Source organism: Lontra canadensis, unplaced genomic scaffold, assembly GCF_010015895.1.
Source record: "Lontra canadensis isolate GAN:19392208 unplaced genomic scaffold, GSC_riverotter_1.0 scaffold21, whole genome shotgun sequence".
NCBI classification, from domain to species: domain Eukaryota; kingdom Metazoa; phylum Chordata; class Mammalia; order Carnivora; family Mustelidae; genus Lontra; species Lontra canadensis.
In genome coordinates this window covers 15,767,684-15,782,932 of record NW_022631015.1, presented here as the reverse complement: position 1 = coordinate 15,782,932, position 15,249 = coordinate 15,767,684, and the positions used below count along the sequence as shown (strand labels likewise).

Genomic DNA, 15,249 nt, shown 5'->3' with positions numbered 1-15,249 from the left:
AAACCCCTGTACTAGAATGTGGCACACACCCTTTCAGCAAGAGGCCACACTGGTATCCAGTTTCTTCGCACACACAAACTGGGTCACGATGCTTGCCTGACGTGTCTGTCTCCAGTGGCCTCTTGGTAAGGACAAAGTTTCAGCGCACGCACTCACTCAGTCATTCTAGTGAAAATTACTCTTCGAAGGGATTCAATTAGATACTTTATTTAAAGAAAAATAAAAGCTTAGCACTATTCCTGGCATTCTAAGGGTTCATAATAACTGTTGTGTATATCATTTTAATTAACAATACTGTTTATATTTAAATAATTAATACAGATTAAGTAAATTTATATTTAATGATTATATAATCAACAATTACATGTGAATAAAGATATATTTCAATAGTAATGTAGTGATATTACTTATCATAATCATTATTCTCTGATATGTATCATGCTCCTTTAAAACAAAGCAGCATGCATTACATAATCATGTCAGTATTATACTCCTGTACTATAAAAAGACAATAATGCATTCGGCCATGGTCATCATCGCTTGCAAAATGTTAAGTAGAAAGTATCCATGTCAATATGGATACGAAATAAGCTCCAAATGGGGAACGAGTTTTCTAAAATTCAGATCTGATCATATCACTCACCTGCTTAAAACCCTCCGTGGCCCCCCGTGGTTCCTAGTGTAAAACCCAGACCTCCCAGTGAGACTTCAGGAGGCCCTTATGACTAAACCAGGTCTTGCCTCAACACCTCCCTCCAAGCATGCGCCCCGGACTTCCTTCCCCTCAACCACCCCAACAGGGAGCAACTACACAAGCTCTAGGGGCCCCCTGGAGTAGGACTTCCTCCTGGATGTCTTCCCAGTTCTGCAGGCCTGAGTTGGGTCTCCCTCTGGGTCTGATCCTACAGCCTTGTGGAGGGTTTTTATTTTTGTTTTTGTTTTCTCACAAAGAATTCTCCAGAATGGCCTCTTTTCTTCTCCCCCACTAGCCTGGGAGCTCTGCAGGGGGTAGTGAGCTTTGAATTCACCACGGTGGAAGCACCGCGTACTTATGGTTCATTTACATAACAAATTTTCTAGAGTCTCTACATATGCAACGCCAAATCCTCCATCCTCTGTAATGCGAGCTGCATCGCTCAAATGGATTAGTAATTTAAAATTAGATTAAGCCTAATACACATACATACCATTCTGCTCAGATTGGCTTATTCTAGTACTTTATGACTTTGGGAAACTCCAGGTGGTGGTCAGCCAATAACTTCACACGAGTCCGTTTTTCCTAGGAACCCCCAAATGCCTTTGTGGGCGGGGCTAATGAGACAATCTGGTGAGGGCGGGAGGACACATCTTGACGTTTATGTATTCATGGGGGTGCTGTGGGAGAAGGAGGAAGCCCCACCCACCAAGACATCCTAGGGTCCCCACCGTGCTGTGTCTCTGCTAAGGCCTTCAGCCCCGGTGAAATCTCTGGCTGGAAATTCCAGAACGCAGGAGCAAAGAGAGCTGGGCCTCCATACAGATTTTTGCAATGCTGCGGATCCTCCCAGGGTGTTCTGGGTTGTCAGGCAATCCTGGCAAATGGTGCCATTCCCCGCTAAATTTCAACACCTGAAGTTCAGATTCTCTGATTAAGGGAAGGGAGGCTTTGTGTTCCTTGTTGACAGTTATGAGCGATAATCATGTTTAAATCTCCCTGCAAACCGTATCTGTTATGCCAAAATAACTCTGCAAAGGTTTACAGCCCGCTCAGAAGAGTAACTCCTGACATTACTAGATTTTTAAACAGCTGAGACGTAGTGCTCCAGAATTTATGTCCATGGAAATTCATAGATTTTGTTAAGTATCTTCCTCAGCGATAAAAAGGAGAGGGACCAATTTTGTTTACGCTCGTAGTTTATTGTTTGCTTGGCTAAAAGTCAGGTTGCCATCAACTGGGAAGCAAGAGGATGAGTCAACGACTAAGAAAACTTAAAAAGGCTTAGATAAGGCTGCTTCGAGCTTTCTGAATTGCTGGTGCCCACTTAAAATAACAGATGGACTAATATTTCCCCCCTGTGTTACACAAATGCTAAGGGCAGTGGAAAGCTGATCTTCTCATATTTCTAAACAGTTTTAGTTCGATTATGACCCTGCACGGAAATGCTAAGTTCTGCTGGGAGCTTTTTGCTATAATTATTCTGCTGCTGGTCCAAGCTGACGTGAGATCAGTGAATGGCAGAAGCGGGCCCTCCTTTCCAAAGATCGTGAGGCGTCTGCTAATAGGACAGATGAATTATATTAACGTGTCAACATAATCATGATAAGGATATGAATAAAACGAAAGTACAGGAATAAAACATCTTTGCCTACATAACTGTTGAATTCTGCCCTGGGGGAAAAGAAGTCTGGTGTTTATGTTTAGTGATTTTTTATCTCCAGTCTGTCAGAAGCAATGATTATATTGTTACAGGTAAAATGCCCTTCTCCTTCAGAGAGAGGAGCAGGAAAGTCACATAAGTCCCTGAATATCTCCAAGGGAGGTGGGGGCCAGGGGTTGGGGGAGATGGACCGTCCATGTTGGCAGGAAAGGTCAAAGAGATAGCGTTAAGGTTGTTCATAGGGTTTTAGAAGGACGTCCTTCTCCAGATCTTCTCTATTATCTTACTCTTCCTCTATGTGCCTGATCAAGGTCCCGCCCTGGGGCAGCCACACAGGACCCGAAGAGTACGGCTAGATCATAAAGTTGGCTGTTACTAGGTAGTAAGTCGGGACGCCCTTTCTCTTGCCAAGCATTATCAACCAAGGCAAGCAAAGGTCTGCCTGCTGGAGGAGTACGCCACCTTGCAGATTAACCTTGGTGGCTTAAGTGACTCTGGCTGTCTGAAGGGCGTCGGTAAACTCAGGCAATGCCCCGGGGCATGCGCTCCCTGCCTTGGACCTTCTTTTTCTATCCCTTTCATTATTTCCCTTCCTGACACTTTTGCTCTTTCTTCTGTTTTCCTCTCCCTTTTCTTTTTAATTTTGATTTTCTGTTGCTGTGGTAAGAATATACAACAGGAGATCTCCCCTCTTAACAGATTTTTAAGTGTACATGCCTGACTTGTTAACTATTACTAGGTATAAGGTCGTACAGTGGATCTCCAGAACTCATTCATCTTGCATTCCTGAGGCTTCATACCCATTGATGGTCAACTCCCTATTTCTTAATCTACCATAGCCCAGGCAACCACAATTCCACTCTCTGCTTCCCTGAGTTTGACTCTTTTGGATACTTCAGACAAGTGGAATCATGCAGTGTTTGTCCTTCTGTGACTGACTTTCCTCTTCCTTCTGACTCAGCAACCTTAGACCATGGGATTAAAGAGGTAGTCAGACAAGAATTTGGACTCCCATGTCCAAGAGACACTTGAACTGTGATTTGATGGGGGAGTTGGGTTTTCCATTCCTCTTGGAAGCGGGCATCATTCTCTCCTGAAGCAACCAAGCCAGCGAGGGAATGGTCAGTGAATGGTTCTTGCTGACCAATAATTCTGCCATGATGCAAGAGTCTCTAAACTGTAAAACCAGGGTTGTCTGTGGAATTATTAAAGAATTCCGAGGCTTCTTCATAAGACTGAAATCTCATCCTTTATTCTCTAACTCATTCTGTTTTATGAGCTATAAAACAGTGTCCTGAAGGATCTCCTGGTTGCATGACCCACAGGCGGCCTCCTGGCAGAACTCTGTTTCCATTTTGTGGAGACTGCATTATTTCTCTCCATAGTCTGGAAATAGAGGGCTTAGTTTTTGTTTCTTGGTTTTGTTGTGTTTTGGTTGATTGACAGCCTTTGATCTTTTTAAATTTCCATTATGTATTTATATTTATTTGAGAGAGAAAGAGAGTGTGTGTGTGAGTGGGGGGAAGGAGCGGAGGGAGAGGGACAAACAGACGCCCCACTGACCATGGAGCCTGACCTGAAGCTCCATCCCAAGACCCTGAGATCATGACCTGAGCTGAAATCAAGTCAGACACTTAACTGACTGAGACACCCAGATGCCCCTAGTGGTAACCTTTTATATGAAGTTCTGGATTTACTTAAAGGTTCTAAAATAAAATAAAATAAATTTGCATGAGCGTCTTGGTGTGGTTTTGTAATTCTTTTTCCGGTGAAAATTTTTATTTCAATTGTCCTGACCAAGAACCTCAGTTAGTTATGGTTGTTGGTCTGTGCCGTGTGGTGTGGGAGCGGGTCCTCTTGACTTTTACTCTATATACATCTCACTAAAACCATGACAAATGAGGTATAAGTTACAAGCATTTTGAAATACAATATTCTGAAATTTTTAAAAATTAATTTACAAAACATATATTCCAAAAGTCAGATTATCTCTTTTTAAAAGATTTTATTTATTTATTTGACAGACATGGAGATCACAAGTAGGCAGAGAGGCAGGCAGAGAGAGAGGAGGAAGCAGGTTCCCCACGGAGCAGGGAGCCCGATGCGGGGCTCGATCCCAGGACCCTGAGATCATGACCTGAGCCGAAGGCAGAGGCTTAACCCACTGAGCCACCCAGGCACCCCCAGATTATCTTTTTTTATAACACCATATATTTTTAACCTTACAAACCACCTGAAGAGTTTTTTTATTGAGGTATAATTGACATATAATACTCTCAGTACAACATAATGATTTGTATTTGATATTATATCACAGATATAAAGAATTGATATTATATGCAAAATGATCACCACAATAAGTCCAGTTGACATCTATCACCATACATAGTCACAGAAATTTTTTTTCTTGTGATGAGGACTTTTACAGGGAGTCAGGCATGTCTTAAAAGGATGCTAAATATTTTTTAGTAGCTCATAGAGAAATTTTAGCTACCTTTTAGAGACAACTTCCATTTTAAAAGAAGCAAACAACAGCGAGAACATATACAAAAGTTTCTGAGAAATGTGTGTGCATTTAGAAATCCAATGTATAAGTGTATTAATAGTAGTGTCAAGAGAACTGAACAGGTTGAAGAGAACTGTGCTTTGTCCTTGTCCCACCAGGAACTCTCATGATGTCTGCACTGAATCTCAGTTCTTTGAGCCTCATTTTCTTTCCTGGAAAAGGGGGATAACATCGTCCGGCCTCCTGGGGTTGTCGTAAGGCCAAAATGAGAGGACTGACATGAAGCACTTTGCAAAGTTGAAATTGCTGAGTAAATGCAACATCTCATTATAAAAATAATCCAGACTGAAAGGTCTGACGTCACTGAAAAATAGTTTGTAAAATAAAAATAATAATATGCTTAGAAAAGTCAGACAATTAAGTTCTATGGTTGTATGGTTTTGTTTTGTTTTAATATAGATTCTCTGCCATTTTTTGGATAGTTTGGCATCTCTCCAATTCCCCCATGACTACTTGAAGAAGACTGTCTGGTGTTTCCGGGATTAATTTTAGATAATTGTTTAAATCACATAGGCCTAAGAACCGAAACACACCTTTTTCTAGAAATTCTCAACTTAATGAGACGCTTTCCTATCCTGGAATGATTTTCTAGTCTCAACTTGTCTTTTTAATTTTTTTTCCCAATTATATAAGCAACATATGATTATTTTAGAAATTTGAAAAATAGAGAAAAGTGGAGAAAAAGAAAATTAAATTACCCATAATCCCATTGTGTCTTTTAAAAGTTACCTAAATCAAGAAGTAAAAGGTCCCTCTTCACACCACCAGTCCCAGTGCCCAGACACAGCCACCGTTGTCCCCAGGAACCCATATCTCCTTTCTTACTTATCCAAACATTGCCAGCCCATCAACAGAACATCCGTAGATGAACAGTAATAATCGAATCCAACTGCTGTTTAGCCTTCCAACTTTCTATCATATAAAACCATAGCTTTACACATATTTTTTTCGCCTTTGTCCATCTGAAGTTATATTTTAGTTAAGAGCTTATTAACTTGATTTACCACTTTTACATACAGCCACAGATGGAAAGTGGCCTCCATCTGTGCTCTGGCCCCAGGCTCTCCAAATGCAGGGGGAGTGGGGGGAGGGGAGCCAGGGCCGAACTCAGGGAGCCTGCTGCATGTGCTCCCTCGTCCCCTGGCTCTGGATGGCCTTGCAGGACCCCTCAGCCTCCATCTTGCTCTGCGTGTCAAGCCCAGTCCTGGACTTTCTTAGAGAGACTGAGGCATGGGACAGAAGACTCGAAGGAAGTAGAGCAAAAAGGAGACTGTGAAAAAGATGGAAAGGGACCCAAGGGTACACTTGTCCCTGTCCTAATAATTATGATACTGTATTGTAAAAGTTTTTTTTACTTACCCATTCCTGCTCAAGACTGCGAGCTTGTAAGGGCAGCAGCTGGGTCAAGTTCCAGGTACAGAGAAGACACAGACAAACAAGAACTCTTGAAGCAGCTACCTGAATGGTTAAACAAAGGAACAAATGAGTCCTGAAACCTTGAAGTAGAAATACAGAATGACTTACAAAAATTCTGAAAGCACACCTCCGAGACTGTATGAGTAAGGCGCCTTTGGCCACCTCATTTCAGATATTTATCTTCCAGTACGTTTGCGAAAATATCAGTGCCCTGAGCCAGAGTCCAACGTGAAGTTTTCACCCTAAATATGACCCCTAACACGGAGTCCTCTAGTGGAAGCTGTAACAGCTTTTTAAAATTAACGCGTCCTGCCTATAGCTGAGATCAACCTTTCTTGGTGTTGACTCTGTAAATGTATTTATTATCAAGCTCAAGTGTGTGTTCTTCAGTTTGACGGCCTATCAGCCAGAATTGGGATTTCTTTGACCCTCTGCAGGAATAATGCAGTAAGCAATCGGAAGACAGCCGCGATAAGGTTAAGTGAGGGTCTGTTCGTGCATTTTAAAGGCAGGTAAAACAAGCCGTGTCAGCTAAATTCAGAGTAAAGTTGCTAGTGCTGATCAAACAGCAGCCAAAATCTAGGAGCTTTTCTGCTGGCAGACCCAGAATGACCATTTTTATCTCTAGGATCGATGTTTATACAATATAAAGGAATCATAAAACAAAAAAACAAGCATCACTGAAATACAGGGGTCAACGTTTCCGCTCGCCTTTTGCAATCACAGGATCAGCCACGCAGCTGGGCTTGGATTTTCCTACCTATAATCTGGCAATTCTACATTTAGGGAATTTATCCTGAGGAAATAATCAGCAAGATATACAGATACACAAAGATACTCATAGCAGCCTTGCTTATACTAGCAGAACACTAAAAACAATGGTAATACCTACTCCAGGAGAGTGGATACATAAACTGCAGTGTATCCATAGGACAAAACATAAAACCATTAAAAACCACGGAGTAGGAGGACATGGAATCGTGAGGGAAAAATAATCATGGTACCTCCCACAACGTACTGTTAGAGTAAAGTCTGCAAAACAGTATACAACGGGATTCTCCAGTTGTTTTTAAAAATTCCCAGGTATGCATCGAAAACTGACCAGAATGATCGGCAACAATATTTTACAGTGGTTATCACAGGGCAATATCAGAGGATTTGTTACTTCCATCTTTGCTCCTTTCTCTATTTTATGAATTGCTTACAGTGAAAGTAGAATCAAAAAACTATTATTTTAAAAAAGGATGACCTGATTCCGGCATTTCAATTTGTGATGTTGAAGATCAACTTCCACACTTGACTCGAAATCTGCAAAGTTCCCCACCCAATGCCCTCCTTGCTCACGTGGTGTTGTTGGGAAGTCTGTTTGCCTTACTCACTAGATTGGATGCTCTTTTGAGTTCATATCTAAGTCATTTTCATGTTCCCAACAGGAGATAAATGAAAACTCACAAAGCAATCCTAGGTTTTCTCGGAGATCTAGACAAAACTAACCAGGGGAAATCCTGAATTCCATGCCACCACAGAACACGACCTCTATCCTCTCTTGCAGTAGGGGCATAAGGCAATCACTTAGGTTAAAACATCATAGCAGGGGCATCTGGGTGGCTCTGCGGGTTAAAGCCTCTGCCTTCAGTTCAGGTCATGATCTCAGCGTCCTGGGATCGAGCCCCACATCGGGATCTCTGCTCAGTGGGGAACCTGCTTCCCTCTCTCTCTCTGCCTGCCTCTCTGCCTACTTGTGATCTCTCTCTCTCTGTCAAATAAATAAATAAATAAAATCTTTAACAAAAATAACAACAACAACAAAAAATCATAGCAGACACAATGCAACAGGCTCCCCCTGTGTCTCCCTAATTTACGTATACTTTCATAAGCATTTTACTATTCACTGTATAGACCTATCACTCAGGTTTAAATAAATAGTTGATTAAACATGGTAATGGTGGCCATTTCAATAAAACCCTAAGAACTAGTCTGTTGTTCAGACCATAATCCTCATCACTGCATTATTTCAAAGAGGAATCAAATCTTTTTCATCTTTCCCCAGGAATGGTCCCCCTCCGGGAGTGCAAGAAATGCTCTCACACCAGGGCTTCTGGGGGTGGGGGGCAGGAGGGAGTGCCCATCATTCTACCTGAGCCCTTGAGTGGCGCCGATTGTAAGGAAACCATTAACCCACACCTTAGGAAATGCATGAGCTCCAACTCAAGTCCCAGTGACCAAGGGCCTTCTTCAGAAGGTCTGCAGTGGCATTAGACGCTCGTACCTGTGACTCTCCCGGCAGGTCATCAGGGACAACACACCTAGTCTAGACTGGGACTTTTCCAGCACACCCGGCCAATCGATACGCATTCATCATTACAGGCTTATTGTTAACATGATTCAGCTTCAGTGACTCATTGGCAACACACACAGGACAGTCTGTTGTGTCTTGAGATGGGCAAGAGAGTTTAAAGAATTAAGAAACTTTTTTTTTTTTTTTTTGCCTAAAGGTGCAGAGTACTCCAGGGATGAGTGAGGAGAGCCCACTGGTAAGGCTGAGAGCAACGCACGCTAATGAAGAGTTTTGTGAAGCGTGCGGACGGCTCCCTCCCAGCATTGTCTGCACGGCTGAGTTAGCACGCAGCATATGCTGCTTAGAATTGTAATTATTTTGCATTTATAGATGCCTCATCCTTCCAACTTTGTTACATGCTCCAGAAGGGTAGGGGCCACATTGCTTTTGTCGGTCTCTAGCCCCTTCCACCCTGCGTCAGGGAGCGTGGGGCCCCGGTAACGGCGACCCGTCCCTGTTGTGTCTCCACGACTGTGGTGGCATTGTTGGCATCACCAATTCTGCCGACCAAATAAAGGTAAAACTTTTAGAGGTGCTGTCAAGCTTGATTGCCCAGTGAAACTTCTTTGGCCTGCTAATCACTGAAAAACAGGCTCTCTCACTCATCTGAGATTTCCCCTCCTTCCTGTTCTCAGCTAGAAATACCATGAGAACAGACTGTCTCACAGTGTTTTCAGATTTCCACTTCTAGTCCCTGCCAAAAGCAGGAAGTGCAGAAGTGGGCGATAATTCTTTTTTTCTTTTTAGAACACTTTATTAAAGAGTTTTGGTTGTTACTTGTTTTTCCCCTTGAACCTCATTAGAATTAATTTGAGCAATACTTTGAATTTGCATAATGATTTTCTTATAAGGCTCACAAAGCGTTTTATCAATTCCATTCCCCAGGAAGGAAACGTAGAAAGAGTACAGAAGTAATGGAATATTAGAGATCGAGGGCATGTCGGGGATTTTCTACTCCAGCTAATTTTTTTTTTTTTTTTAACTAATGAGAAAATTGAGACCCAGAATTATCACTTGTGAATTTCTTGCTCTGTGTTGGCACCTACCCCTGGAGCCTCACACTGTCTTTCCTCTTCCTCCCCACCATAGCGTGACACCCTTGGTCATCTTGTCTCCCGCTTACACCACCTGACCTCCCACCTGCCCACCCCGTCCCCATCTATTCTGCCCTCTCTGCTCTCCTGCTCCTTACCCACAAGTCAACCCTTTCATTTTGGGGAAATCAAAAGCAGATTACCATCACTAAAAGTGCCAAGAACCACAGTGTCTGAGGATACTACTGAAAATGGAAGGAGAAAGGAAGAAAAGGAAAAGAGAAAGGAAGAAAGAAGAGTAAAATCTGAAAGACCAAGAACAAAAAAGGGAAGGAAACATAGTTGCCTCAGGGGCCAAGGAAATCCTTTCCCTGTGACTGGCCTGGTAACTCCTCTCAAAATCCTACAGGGCCACAACATGGTTGCTGGGATTGCTGTTCTAGGCAAGGTGCCATTTTGGTTCTACCCCCTGGAGGTGATTATCCTCCTTAACCTTGCTCTGATGAGTATTTCAAAGCCTAACAAGGTGAGTCCTCAAATGAGGACCAACGTGAAACCAGAAGTTGGCCTCGTAGACGCTATGGGTTGAATTGTTGTTCCCCACAAAATTCCTAAGTGGAAGCCCTAACCCTCAATGTGACAGTATTTAGAACTAACATTTTTAAGAGGTAATTAAAGTTAAGTGAGGCCATAAGTTGGCGCTCTAATCCAATAGGACTGGTGGCCTTCCAGAAAAGAAAGATTTCCCGCTCTCTCTTCCTCTCTCTCTTTCTCTCTGAGAATTCTCAGAAGAAAGGACATGTGATGAGACAGTGAAGTCAGGGGCCATCTACCAGCCACCTCAACATACCTTGTGGGGATAATGATTTCCCATGATTCGCCTCCATCTCAAGGAACAGACCTACATTAAACTGTTCTAGGACTGAAACAAGGTGACAACATGGAACAAAGTCACAAAAAGGCAAGTGATCATTTGCGAGTGCTCAGGACTGTGTCCACTTCAGAGGTAGATTTCCTGGCAAGTTCACAAAGCTTTAGCTTCAGGGCGGCCAACCTTACACGGAACCCTTCCTAAGCCCAGAACCTGCTTCTGTACTCGTATAGCTCTAATTTTTAAAATAAAGCCACTCCCCCACCAATTGTATGTACCTTATACCCCACCTCTCACCTTTGCATCCAACAAATATTTAGTATACCAGGCTTTATGCTAGACACGGAGTATAGAGGAGGCAGTAAGACAAGACTGTCACAGCACAAGTGAATGAGCTTCATAAACAGATTATTTGTATAATTTAGATAAAAACTATCAAGAATGTAATAGATGCAAGGAGAGGAGGGAATTTATGTCCACTCCACAAGACCTCAGTAGATGCAACCTGGATCCAGCTTGTTCCTGCACCCGCAAAGGCCCCAGTGATGAGCACATCTTAATGGGAGGAAAACAGATTTATTGAGGACCCGCCATGTTTCAAGGAAAGTACTCCATATTTTGCATATGCGATCTCAATCATTCCTTCTTTTTAAAAAAAGGTTTATTTATTTTAGAGATATAGAGCAGAGGAAAGGGCAGAAGGAGTGGGAGAGAGTGTCCCAAGCGGACTCTGCATTAAGCACAGAGCCCGAGGCGGGACTCGATCTCACGACCCTGAGATTACAACCTGAGCTGAAATCAAGAGTCGGACGTTAATTGACTGAGCCACCCAGGCGCCCCTTGATAATTTCTTACATCCATGTGGCATGAGTACTGTTATCTCCATTTAGTGAGGACACTGAGGCTCAGAAATGTGAAATGATCTGGCCCATGGTGGGGCTATGCCTTTGCCTGGTTCCACCTGACTCTTGCTTACAAAGCTTCCAGTTTGCCAAACCTGCCAATGAGCCCCTGAGGCTGGGGGGCTGCTGACAGGAAGGGAGGGGAGGATGGAGGGAGAGCAGAGAAGGGATCCTCGAGCTTTTTGAGTTATTCCTTCACAATCCTTCCACCGGCACTCTTTCCATGTTGCTCTTACTCACGTGGGGTCCAATTTCAGAGTGCAGTGCGTGGCTGTGGCTGTGAATGAGCGCGGGCCAGAGGCTTCACCATGCCTGGGAGTGCCGTGTTCTTCCTCTGCTTTACATAGGGCTTTGAGCTCTGTAACTCTTGGGATTTTTAAATCCAGGAGCCCCCTGATTTATATTGATTCATTCTTTGGATGCCTAATTCTACAAAAAAAAAAAAAAAAAAAAAGGAAATCATTCGAATTTTGAAAATTTTGGAACTGAATTAATCATGCCTCACTATAAAATCTTCACCCCACATAGCCCTTATATAAGCTCTTTTGAGGATGCTTCCTGTGCAGACGAAAAAGAAAGAAAAAATTGTGTCAAATGATCATAAGCCGCCTCTCCTCTGGCTATGAGTATAACAAGAAGCACTAGTATGACATGCAGTTTTTCTCCTTTTATCTTCTTAAAAGACCAACCAGAAATCCAACGTGAAAAAAGCTAATGTGATACTAAGTTTGCAAATTTAAACTAGGAGTTCTGCAGTCGAGACATGTAAAAGTTTCCATAGCAACATTAACTCTCATCTTTAGGAGTTTCTGTTCTATTAAAGCCATTAAAATCATACTTTTGTATATACATCAAATGTATATACAATGTGGTCAAATTGAAGGTCGAGGCTTGTTGTCTGTATTTTGATTCTAATTGATTCCTGGTCTGGGTTCCTGTGCCCATTTCGTGAATGTGCCTTTTGTAAAGGGATACTCTGCAGCAGCGGGTTGAAGTCTTTTGTTCTTCGCCTAATTTTGTTCTCCTTTATGTTCCATTCCCTCAGTACCTGGGATGCTGAGAGGACAAAACATAACAGGCAGACAGCCATCAGCAACACCAGGAGCCCACCTTACGATAACCACGGGGCCACCCTCACACATAATGCCAATCCAGCTTCCTCTGGGAGGCAAGACAGAGAGGGGCGGGGACTAAGTATAGGTTCTTCCAGACGCCCCAGGACTGACCTACTCACACAGGCTTCCTCCATAATGCGTTTCCAGATCACTTTTTAAAGCTGGGAAGGAAATTGGCTTTGCCAGAGGTCATAGTCAGCCAACTCCGGGAGGGGGTTAAAAATGTCTCCTCAAACTCAATCTGAGTACAGAATCCTAGTAAAATCCTGCATCAGCTGGAAAGGGTAGTTGTACTCAAGACTTCACGAGCTATCCATAGAAAATCACACATGTAATGAACATCTCCTTGAAGAAAGAAAAAAAATCCTAATAATCTTAAATTCTTGCTCTCGGTGTGGATGGTGTTTATTTTCCCAAAACAGAGTGAAGCAGATGGGGATGGCAAGGATGCCGGCAGATTCCCGTGAGCTCCCCTAATGTGAAGCCGTGTTGGACAGTTGAGGACATCTGGAGTGAACGTGGGGGAGGGAAAGGAAACATTTCTTCAATGCGCTTTTCGTCTGAAATAGTATCACGGTGTCATAGACACGCAGAAACCCTGAATGGAGCAGACAAATGGATGCGGCAGAAGGCTTAAAGTGAAACCAGCCTCCAATGATTGGGGCTATTTTTAGTTTTCTAATGAAGAAAGCAGCTGTATTCAGAAAGGCTGTCACTCGCTGCTTCTGAGACCTATTTGCTCTGTTCCAGGGATTCCAGCATTCATCGCCAGCGAGGCTCCCCTGGGATCCTCAGAGAGGGGCTCAGAGCAGCCGTTATCGTGGGGTTGGGGTTTTTAAAGGAAAATGGAGAAGATTCGTAAGATTCGTAGTTTCTAGACCTATGAGACCCGGCGACTGATAGGCTAAATGATAAGCCTACACCTTTCCAGCACAAACCTGGTCCCACAAATCAGTTTCAGAGCCTGAAGGAGCAAAGCACACAATCCCAGCTTACTCTTTTGATGACCTGCGCGCCAAGGCTCTGCCTCTTCCAATCTCTTCGGCCTGAGCTGCTACACAAGAGGAGGGAAGACAGGAGACATTTCCCAGAAACTGAAAGGCAAGCACTGAAGAGTGACCCACTTTTAGAAATAAGAGAGTGATTTACTGCTGTATTAAAGAGGAATGGAAGGCATCGAGGTATTGTGAGTGAGAAGGCTGCTATCTCAGCTCTTGACAAAGCTGGTTTTCAGCACACAGCCTGTCACCCTCGGGGGGGATCCCGCGGACCCAGTAACTCCTCACTCTGACATTCATGCATCAGCTCTGCACGGGGCTTCGTCCAACATCAGACCCCACATAGGACCTTCCTTAAAACTGCTCTTCCTTGGCAATGGAGGATGTCTCTTATTTCTAAATATTTAACTTGCTGGTAGAAATTTCCCATTATGTTAGCACATGTGGGTCATAAATCACACCCACAGTTCCAAACCCTCCTCTGCCTTGGAAAAACGGAGAGGAGGATGGCAGACCGAACGGGCGGGGTTCCTCCCCTGAGCAGTGATACGGATGCGGACCCAGCCGAGCCCATCGCTCCTCCTCCTCCTGTGTACCCAGTGGCACTGTCCAACGTCGAGGGACCCGGATGCAACCTACAAGAAGACAACCACCGAGCCACTGCGGATGGGGTGGGGCTTTGAGAATCATCGGTGCATACCCCCAGGTTCAACTCAAATGAGTTTGAAAATCTCTTGCAGGTTAAAAAAAGACAAAGGGAGAGGGAGGTATTGAGGATGTAAAGAAGTAAGCTAGCAAGCGAAACCATCAATAACCACCGAGCTGTAATCCCGGATGCTGTCCTTCCATCGCCGGTAGAACAAGACCGCATCCACGATGCTTAATATCTCCTTCCAGTTCTCCAATTTGGACACAAAAGATGACAGAAACTCCCTGCCCACCAGAGCTTTCATTTAAATGTGTAAGCGCTCTCACGTTGTGCAAAGTCTTCCTCTAGCCCAGTGGGTCTCAGCCCCCGTCACGCAATCGAGTTGCCTCGGGAACTTTTAAAAACTAGTAACACCCAGGCCTGCACCCGGGCCAAGTAAGCCAGAATCTCCAAAATGGTGGGACCCAGATTTCCCTATTTCTACAGCTGCTCCATGGCATTTCCTCCTCTCAGATGCTCGGAACATCCCTGAGCTTGGACACTCCTCCCCCTAGACCTGCATGGCCCACGACACCGTCCCTTAGCCACAGGTGACCCCCAGAGCCAGTAAATGGGGCTGAAATGCCTGATTGTTAAATTTACACCAGGTTTTTATGACTTAGCGTGAAGAATGCAAAATATATAATTAAAATAATTGTATACTGATGACATACTGTAATATTTCAGATACATGGACTTCAATAAAATAGGTTATTAAAATCATCTTTACCTATTTGTTTTACTTTGGTCACAGATGATGACTAGGAAATTGAAAATTACTTACACATATATTTCCACTGGACAGCACCGGGCTAGCCATATTTTAAACTTCTGCTAATCTTTCTTTTATTTATTTATTTATTTATTTATTTTAAGATTTTATTTATTTGACAGAGAGAGATCACAAGTAGGCAGAGAGGCAGGCAGAGAGAGATGGGGAAGCAGGCTTCCCGCTGAGCAGAGA

At 43.5% G+C, this 15,249-nt stretch overlaps 1 pseudogene; it reads left to right on the top strand.

Moving 5' to 3' along the window:
* The window catches only part of LOC116869869, a 28,420-nt pseudogene extending 14,140 nt beyond the window's left edge, over positions 1-14,280 (top strand).
* Positions 14,281-15,249: the final 969 nt, after the last annotated feature.